This window comes from Dermacentor variabilis, chromosome 8, assembly GCF_050947875.1.
Source record: "Dermacentor variabilis isolate Ectoservices chromosome 8, ASM5094787v1, whole genome shotgun sequence".
In the NCBI taxonomy this organism is placed as follows: Eukaryota; Metazoa; Arthropoda; class Arachnida; order Ixodida; family Ixodidae; genus Dermacentor; species Dermacentor variabilis.
The window spans coordinates 111831648-111842188 of NC_134575.1; positions in this window are offsets into that span (position 1 = coordinate 111831648).

Below are 10541 nucleotides of genomic sequence, written 5' to 3' on the forward strand. Positions count from 1 at the left end.
TTTCCGTTACATAGCCTGTGGCGGCTCGTTGACAATCGCGGCGGCATGCTACGGAAGCTTGAAGACGGTGCTAAAAGGGACCCTCAGCAAAGAATAATTGGCAGAACGATGTCGTAATTGTGCCAAAAGGGCTCGAAAAGGTTACATGGTCACTAAAAAGTTTTATTACACGCAAATAAACCCATGCTTTCTGGCCCGTGCGAGTAGATAGTGCCTGTGCGATCGGCGACAGCCATCTTTTATTCCTTTCAGAACGGGGCAGCCTGCGGCTATGAAGAAAGAAATTCAGTTTTGTTCGGCATATTAATTAATCTTTAACACATACACGTCACTTTGACATGGTGAGTTATTGCGGTTTCGTGACGTTGCGTGACAGGCAGGTGAAGTGGGTGCAGCCCGAAAACTTTGATGAATGGCCGAGGGCTAATGGCGAGAAGGCGTCGAATCAGAAATAAAAATTTTTCTTGTGTTCGGTCAAATGAAGCATAAACAGTGTGTACACGTCATATAATATCGGGAGCTATGGCGGTTTTCGTGACGTCGCGTGACAGACAGGCGAAGTGGGGGTGGTCCAAAGAAGTTTTTGACCTATCGCGGAGGGCTGATTGCAGAATTGGAATAGAAAAGTTTTGAATAGTTTTACGTTATAGCGCCCCTGTAATGTTATTATTCACAAGGTTGGATTGAGTGATGATGAACAGAACGTTTCGAGTGCATTTTTGCGTGTAGCCACGTAACCGCTCAAGTGTTAAATATAAACGAACCATCTTTATTAGGCATATTTGCATTGTCTACATGGAATATGAGATTCTACAGTAATAATGAATTTAAGCTCTCTGCTTGTAAAATATCTGTGGAAAGAGATTACTGAAATATAATGGGGTATCAATAGGAATTCTACTGTGAATAACCTTAAAACTAGTGACTTTTTTAACAGGACTAAACCTGGTCTTAATATATTTGCGAATAAATGTTATAAATAAATAAATTAATTAATAATTTATTTCTTATTTATTTCTTATAGCCTCGGGGCTAAATGCATTACAGAGGAGAGTGAGTTATATAGGATGCAAAGAGAATCAATATGACACAGTGAATTTTGTTAAAATACAATTTCATCATTTTCCAAAATAAGCAAATGCTCTTAGTGCATCGCGAAATCGTTGGCTATCTTCGATGGCTGCAATATCGGGACGGAGGCGGTTCTACTCGACAGATGTTTGGGGAAGGTAAAAAAAAAGCTTTACTGCATTTTTTGATGCCAACCTTGTGGCGATGATCAATGCGATAGGAGATGTATTCTGGTGGTGAAATGAAATCGGCGTGTGGCATGACGTGATGTTGTACCTTGTCGAATAGAGTTAGGCGGCAGATTTTCCGGCGAGATATTAAAGGTCAAAGGAAAAGGTTAGTTTTCGTGGCTGTGATACTTGCGGTACGGTTGTTACTTAAAAAGATTAAGCGAACGGAGTTATTTTGGATAAGTTCGAGAGAAGTTACAAGGTTTTCATAACCAGGGTCTCATATAGATGACGCGTATTCAACTTTAAGTCGTATTAGTGTTTATAAATTGTAGTTTCAAGGACGATGGAGCAGCAGAGAAGTTGCGACGTGAACATTCCAACATGCGATTCGTGCTATTAGTCACGGATTCAGTATGGGTATTCCGCGTTAGGTTTCATGATATATGTACGCCTAGGTATTTCTATGATGCGACGAAATCAAAAGGAATGCCATCAAGACTGTTTGACGGGGAAGTGTTACGGCAGCGAGAAACGCGCATGAACTTACATTTGTGAATATTTAATTCCATTTTCCACGTTTTGCACCAGTTAGAGACCAAATTAAGATCTGTCTCGACAGCATGAAAGCCTTTGAATTTACTTATTACTCGGAAAGTTACACAGTCGCCAGCAAAAAGTGGATGGCCGAAGATGCTGTGGACGGAAGCTCATTAATATAAATTAAAGATAGGAGAGGTCCGAGGACGCGTCCTTGTAGTACCCCGGATAGCACGTTAGTAAGCGGTGAGGTCGTTTCATTAGTGAAAACAAATTGCTAGATGTTAAGAAGGAAAGATTGAATCCGTCTAAGGACATGTGTAACAAGATAAAGATGACTTAATTTATAAAGCAGCAATTGATGGCACACTTCTTCAAATGCTTTCGGGAAGTATAAAAAAGATGCAATCGGCGTAATATGACTTGTCAAGAATGCCATGTAAATTATCGGTGTGTGAGAGTAACTGTGTTTCGCAGGAACATGTTTGACAGAAACCATGTTGCGCAGAAGCAAAAAAATATAGAGTTCTCATGAAGAAAGGTGGCGATGCTTTTTTATAAATTATATGTTCTAGTAATTTGCAGCACGTGCTAGTGAGTGAAATGGGGTGATAATTTTGAGGAAAGTGGTTATTTCCAGTCGTTAGGGAGGCTTTATGAATCGAGCGACTGCTGAAAAACATTTGTGATTATGATTGAACTGTAAGCGCAAGTACTTCATTAGAATTTAGAACTAATCGCATCAGACACCAGAGATTAGTCGTGTTTTAAAGACTCCATTAACGCCAGGAGCATCAATAGTTATTGGTGACATAATGGAAAACCTTTAATAATAATAATAATAATAATAATAATAATAATAATAATAATAATAATAATAATAATAATAATAATAATAATAATAATAATAATAATAATAATAATAATAATAATTGTTGTTGTTGTTGTTGTTGTTGTTGTTGTTGTTGTTGTTGTTGTTGTTGTTGTTGTTGTTGTTGTTGTTGTTGTTGTTGTTGTTGTTGTTGTTGTTGTTGTTGTTGTTGTTGTTGTTGTTGTTGTTGTTGTTGTTGTTGCCATCTTACAATAATCGTACACCAGAAAGCAGGCCCGTCAAAGACAAGGATGTGGCTTGCGTGAGTTGGCCCGGCATGTCGGCACACAAAGTCAAAATGGAAACATGTACAGAAATGAAACGCTGGTGAAGTTTATCTCAACAAAATGAAACAGAAACTCAGCTGAAATCAGTGAGAAAAAAATACAAGAAACAAGAAAATAGAACATGTAATATTATAAACATCTTACAGTGCCTTCAACATTCTTTTTCTTTCAATTTAGTTTCGAAGTTGCAGTGAATATATGATCAGGTAAGTCATTGAATATTCTAGGGACATAAGCATACCTACCAGCTTTACCAAATCTTATGTTGCAGTGGGGTACTATAAAACGCAACGTTTTCCGCAGTGCACGGGGAGCAATACGTTCCTGTTTGAAATCAGTGTTCCAAAAATGTCTTACCATAAGCGTTTGAGCCAAAGTTTTAAATGCCAGAAGACCCAGATGTATAAACAAGTTCACATTGTAGGCCGAGGAAGAGTTATCAGCAACGGACTTCAACATATTTTTTTAGAATTCTGTCAATTCGACAGAGCCATCAAGATGAGCAAAACCCGAACAATGCAATGCCATAACGTAACACACTGTATGGTAAGGCATGCATTATAGTGATTTTAACAGGCATCGGAACAATGGATTAAACGTTAAAAAGCAGTGATGAAACACTTCGGCGTCTGACGCAAAGATATGTCCTGTGATCATTCCATGAGAGGTCACTGTCAAAGAAACCACCAAGGTGTTTAATGGGGTTTACATATTCTACAGGGGCACACTGACACTATTGGCAAGAGCGACAGTGCAGCAACAAGGGTAAATTTGTAATCGTTGTTTTAAGTGGATTTCTAAAACGTAACATTTTTGTTTTTTACTTGTTTATTGACAAACAGTTGTTAGCAAACCAGGTCACTGCATCGTACACACTTTCTTGAAATAAAGCAACTGCTTTTGAGTAACAGATATGTTTAGTTAAAAGACAGTGTCATCTGCATACTGAAATATTATATATTTCGATACAGCTGAAGAAAAATCATTTGTAAATATGTTAAAAAGAGGACGAGACAAAATAGAGCTCTGAGGCACTCCAGATTTCAAAGGTAGCTTGTTATTGATGAATAACTCGTTGTCTAGTGATATCACCTGCAAGCGGTCGGACAAATAGTTTTTTAAGAACTGGTAAAATGGCCTCCAGCAACCGAGCAGGGATAGTTTTTCAAGCAGGAGTTCGTGGTTCACAGTATGGAATGCTTTAGAAGTATCGAGAAACAATGCGCATGCAAACACGTTTTCTTCTAAAGCTCTGTTTAATTCGTCTGAAAATTCCTGGTGCAGAGCAATGGTGCGCCGTCCCGCGACAAAGCCGAACTGACGGCTCGATATAACTTCAAGCTTATCTAGAAATGACGTCATAATTTCTAAGAGAATTTTTTTCTATTATTTGTGACATGATAGGCAAGATCAAATAGGTCGGTAACTGTCCACAATACCTTTCTTTCCTCCTTTATTTTTTTAGATACAATTGCCCTCTTTAATTCCGCCGGCATTGTAGCTGTCTCTAGGAATCCATTAAGTATGACAAGAATACGCGATAGTGCGCTGAAGTTTAGTTGGAGCAAAGATACGGATATACCGTCTATACCAGCTGGCTTATGTCGCCTCAAGCCCTGAACCCAGCAACTATTCTTGCGAGTGCGTCGAATGTTATCGTCGGTAAGAACGCGGAAGCCGATATGATTTTTTCCTTTCCAGAGCGGCCAGTTGGTACCATTGAAGTTGCTCCCGAAACGCGCGCGAAATGTTGGTTGAAGATTGTCGCTTTCTGTGCAAGATCGCATCGGAAAGCGGCGTCCAGCTTTGAATTGGTAGTGTCTTTACCGCGTAGGTGGTTTATCAGTGACCACGTCTTCGCCGTGTTTCGAACAGATAATTGAAACTGGCGTTGAAAGTAGCTTCGTTTAGCGCATCGTATAAGGGCGACGACTTTATTCATTGCGATTCTGTAGCTAGCGCGAAGCTCAGCATTGCTTAGAGTTCGTTTAGGCCGTTTCCACTGCAAATCTCGGTAGTCGATTGCATTCATAATATCCACGGTAAACCAGTTATCATTTTTTCTCTGTTAGAACAATGCGAGTGCCAGCTTCTTGAAACCTGCGTATTTGCTAACAAAATTGTCCATAAATAAACACTAGTCGAACAATAGTGGAACACTAGGGGAATAAAAAGATAGTGGAAGAGAGAATAGCCTAGAGGAATTCGAAATCCCACAGGTAACGCCAGAAGAAGTAAAGAAAGCCTTAGGAGCTGTGCAAAGATGGAAGGCAGCTGGAGAGGATCAGGTAGCAGCAGATTAGTTGAAGGATAGTGGTCAGATTGTTCTAGAGAAACTGGCCACCCTGTATATGCAATGCCTCATAACCTCGAGCGTACCGGAATCTTGGAAGAACGCTAACATAATCCTAATCCATAAGAAAGGGGACGCCAAAGACTTGAAAAATTATAGACCGATCAGCTTACTGTCCGTTGCCCACAAAGTATTTACTAAGGTAATCGCAAATAGAATCAGGAACACCTTAGACTTCTGTCAATCAAAGGACCAGGCAGGATTCCGTAAAGATTACTCAACAATAGACCATATTCACACTATCAATCAAGTGATAGAGAAATGTGCAGAATATAACCAGCCCTTATGTATAGCTTTCATTGATTACGAGAAAGCGTTTGATTCAGTCGAAACCTCAGCAGTCATGGAGGCATTACGAAATCAGGGTGTAGATGAGCCATGTGTAAAAATACTGGAAGATATCTATAGCGGCTCCACAGCCACCGTAGTCCTCCACAAAGAAAGCAACAAAATCCCAATAAAGAAAGGCGTCAGACAGGGAGATACGATCTCTCCAATGCTATTCACAGCATGTTTACAGGAGGTATTCAGAGACCTGGAGTGGGAAGAATTGGGGATAAAAGTTGATGGAGAATACCTTAGCAACTTGCGATTCGCTGATGATATTGCCTTGCTTAGTAACTCAGGAGACCAATTGCAATGCATGCTCACTGACCTGGAGAGGCAAAGCAGAAGGGTGGGTCTAAAAATTAATCTGCAGAAAACTAAAGTAATGTTTAACAGTCTCGGAAGAGAACAGCAGTTTACGATAGGTAGCGAGGCACTGGAAGTTGTAAGGGAATACATCTACTTCGAGCAGGTAGTGACCACGGATCCGGATCATGAGACTGAAATAACCAGAAGAATAATAATGGGCTGGGGTGCGTTTGGCAGGCATTCTCAATTCATGAACAGGAGGTTGCCACTATCCCTCAAAAGGAAAGTGTATAACTGCTGTGTGTTACCAGTACTCACATATGGGGCAGAAACCTGGAGGCTTACGAAAAGGGTTCTGCTGAAATTGAGGACGGCGCAACGAGCTATAGAAAGAAGAATGATGGGTGTAACGTTCAGGGATAAGAAAAGAGCAGATTGGGTGAGCCAACAAACGCGGGTAAATGACACCTTAGTTGAAATCAAGAAAAAGAAATGGGCATGGGCCGGACATGTAATGAGGAGGGAAGATAACCGATGGTCATTAAGTGTTACGGACTGGATTCCAAGGGAAGGGAAGCGTAGCAGGGGGCGGCTGAAGGTTAGGTGGGCGGGTGACATTAAGACGTTTGCAGGGACAACATGGCCACAATTAGTACATGACCGGGGTAGTTGGTGATCTATGGGAGAGGCCTGCCCTGCAGTGGGCGTAACTAGGCTGATGATGATGATGATGAAACACTGGCACTCCGGAAACAATCAGTGAAGACCAGTGGAACCAGCCAATCATCTCATCCAATTCGCGTTGATCAACAAAGGCAACACGCGTTCGCCTATCTCAGCTATTTACTTTCCAAGTTTGAGTTGTGTTAAAAAGGCGCTTCAAGCTAAAACGACAGACAGTGAAGTAGTGGTCTGCTAAGCGTTGCGTAATCACGCATGAATGCAGATCGTGGTTAGGCGCCCGTAGGGTGATGTGGTCAAAGCAAGAATGCGTTATTCAGCCATTCAAAATTTCTTCACCTGTGAAGGTGGTGAGCATGCTTTCGAGGCCAAAAGCAGAAGGGGCAGATAAATAATCTGACACTTGAGCTTTGCCTGGGCATAATACGTCAATATCTATATGACCAGTGAGGCAAAACACCTCCTCCTAACTGAAACGTTTCTAAACTGTCTCTAATTCTATTATAAAGTGACTGACCCTGCTTGCAGGAGGCCGGTAGATCGCTAACAAAGTAAGAGAGGTCTGAAAGAAGCTTGCATTTAAGCACAGGCATTCGGCATGAGCAAGATCTACATGAATGCATGATACTGCGTACTTTTCATTCACAAAAACTTCAATCCCACCTCCTCGATGGTGTCGACGAGTGGTAAATTCTGCACTGTAACCTTTTATGACAAAGAACTGTGCGCTTGATTCAGGAATATTTATTTCGGTTAGCACAAATTCATCCTCAAAATTCGTTGCATCTTCTTCAATATGTTTAAACTCATCCCAGTATTTACGTTGACTGCGAATATTTATATTGACGAAAGTAAAGTCTAATTCGCACTTCGGACCGAAGCTATCCTTAAAAGATCGAAAGCCCGGAAAAGCAAGCAAAATAGACGGAGACATATTCATTGGATTTTTTCAACATGCGTTTCATCGGTAATGCGAATGAGTGGAGCGTCGTCGTCCTTCTTAGCGAAGATTTTGCCTGCTCTCACCCAAACGAACTTGTACTTGTGTTGCTTGCCTGCGGGTCGGGCAAGCGAGAAGAGATGCCTATTTGCCTTGTTTAGATTGTCGTTAAAGTGGAGCTTCCGAAGCACTTTGGATTCACAGACATTTCAAAGTTTTCCACGAGCCTTGATCCAGTTTTCTTTCATGTTCACCGTTGAGAAATGAACCAAGACTTTAGGGACAGCGTCTGTTTTGCCAGAAAGTCAGTGGGCAGCAACGACGTCAGCATCAACAGAAAATTCGGGTAAATCAATTTTGTCAGCAAGATCATGCAGTATTTTCATCAAATCTTCCTTATTTACAACCGGCAAACCACGCATTTCCAAATTTGATTTTATGCTGTGCTGTTCAGATTCATTTTGATCATGCTGCAATCGCTGCAAATTCTCAGCCTGAACACGGACAGTCTCATTTAACTTCTGAGTTTCTTTGTCTCTGGCCCTTGCGGCATCTTGAGACAACTTGAGCTGTTCACGTATGGTCTCGTACTGCTTTGACAAGAAAATAACAGTGTCTTCAATGTCAGAGACGGTCTTCGTCAGCTTTAAGTATTCAGCTTTCAGAAGCAACAGCGAGTCAAGTTTTTAATGCAGTGCCGGTAGTACTTCTAAGCTTTTTTTACGTCGTTGATTTCGGCTACAAGAGCTAAAATAGCGTCGTTATTGCCTGCCGGCTGCGCTGAATCTTAGTGGGATGAAGAAGGCTGCTTTTTGTTCGCTCTGCAGGTCTTGCACACCCAACCCTCATGTTTCGCCTGTCCCATAGTGTTAAAGGTATTAAAGGCAATACCCGAGCAAGTCTGTCCGAGATGATATGAATATTTGCACTCACAACACGCCATAATACGCCCGTCACTAGGCAGACTTTTTTGACCGGCAATACAAAGGCTGTCTTCGGACATCGCGACAGGTTATGAAAGCAACGCTTGGCAGTCGGCAGCACTTTACATACAATGAGAAGCAAAAGATTACAAAGGAAAATATACCTATGGAAGTACAGGCGATCAGTTCAATAGGCCACTGTATCGCTGCCGACTGCGAAGTGGTCTGGGTTGAGTGGCCGTTTCATGCCGAAACGCCGGGTCAGCGTTGCCAGAAGAGCAGGATCCAGGCGACGAAATCAGCCGAGCAGTGTCGGTAGGCGTCGATGAGCGCAACTCTGCCCATCCAGCGGGAAAAAACCTTCAGCCGGCCAGGGGATCTGTGGAAGCACCGGCGATCAGTTTAACAGGCCAGTCTATCGCTGCCGACTGCTAGTAGTAATAATAATAATAATAATAATAATAATAATAATAATAATAATAATAATAATAATAATAATAATAATAATAATAATAATAATAATAATAATAATAATAATAATAATAATAATAATAATCAGCCTGTTTTCTGTCCACTGCAGGACGAAGGCCTCTCCCTACGATCTCTAATTTCCCCTGCCCTGCACCAACCGATTCCAACTAGCGCCCGCGAATTTCCTAATTTTATCGCTCCACCTAATCCTTTGTCGTCCTCGATTGCGTTTTTATTCTCTTGGTATCCTATCCGTGACCATAATGGTCCAACGGCTATCTAACCGGCGCATTACATGACCTGCCCAGCTCCATTTTTTCCTCTTTATATCAATTAGAATATCGTCTACACCCGTTTGCTCTCTGATCCCAAACCGCTCTCTTTCTTTCTCTTGAAGTTATAGCTAGCATTCTTCGTTTCCATCGCTCTGTGCGTGGTCCTTAACTTGTTCGCAAGCTTCTTTGTTAGTCTCCAAGTCTCTGCCTCATATGTCAGCACCTGTAAAATGCACTGATTGTACACCTTTCTTTTCAATGATAATGGTAAGCTTCCATTCAGGAGCTGGCAATGTCTGCCGTATACGACCCAACCGATTTTATTCTTCTGTGAATTTCCTTCCCATGATCAGGATTCCATGTGATTGATTGACCTAGGTAAACGTACTCCTTCACAGACTCTAGAGGGCGACTGGCGATCTAGAACTCTTGTTCCTTTGCCCGGCTATTTATCATTACCTTTGTCTTCTGCATATTAATCTTCAACCCCACTCTTACACACTCTCTCTTAAGGTCCTCAATTATTTGTAGTAACTGCTTTGCATTGTTGCTGAAAAAAAAGTCATCGGCGAACCGGAGGTTGCTGAGATGTTCACCATCAATCTTTATTCCTAAGTGTTCCTGGTTTAATAGCTTGAATACTTCTTCTAAACACGCAGTGAATAGCATTGGAGAGATTGTATTTCCCTGTCTGAACCCCTACTTTAAAGGTATCTTCCTGCTTTTCTTGTGTAAAAATCACGTAGCTGTAGAACCTCTGTAGATATTTTCCAAGATACGTAAGCTTTCTGTACTCCTTGCTTACATAATGCCTATATGACTGCTTGTACCTCTACTGAGTCAAATGCATTTTCGTAATATATGAAAGCCGTATAGAGAGGCTCATTGTACTGTGCGGATTTCTCGATAACCTGATTGATCACATGGATGTGATGCATTGTAGAGTATCCCTTCCTGAAGCCAGCCCGTTCCCTTGGTTGCATAAAGTCCAGTGTTGCCCTAATTCTATTGTAGATAATTTTCGTAATATTTTATATAATTCTTGGAATAAGCTAATGAGCCTATACTTATTCAATTCTTTAACGTTTCCCTTTTGTGGATTAGTAAAATGTTTGCAATCTCCCTGTTTTCTGGGACCCTTGTAGCAAATAGAGACTTCGTATAAAGAGCCGCCAGTTTTTCAAGCATTATGTATCCTGCATATTTCATTAAATCGACTCTTATTCCATCTTCCCCTACCGCCCTTCCTCGTTTCATGTCTTGCAGGGCCCTTCTAACCTCGTCGCTAGTTATAGGAGGAGTTCCTGTATCCTGTTCATTTCT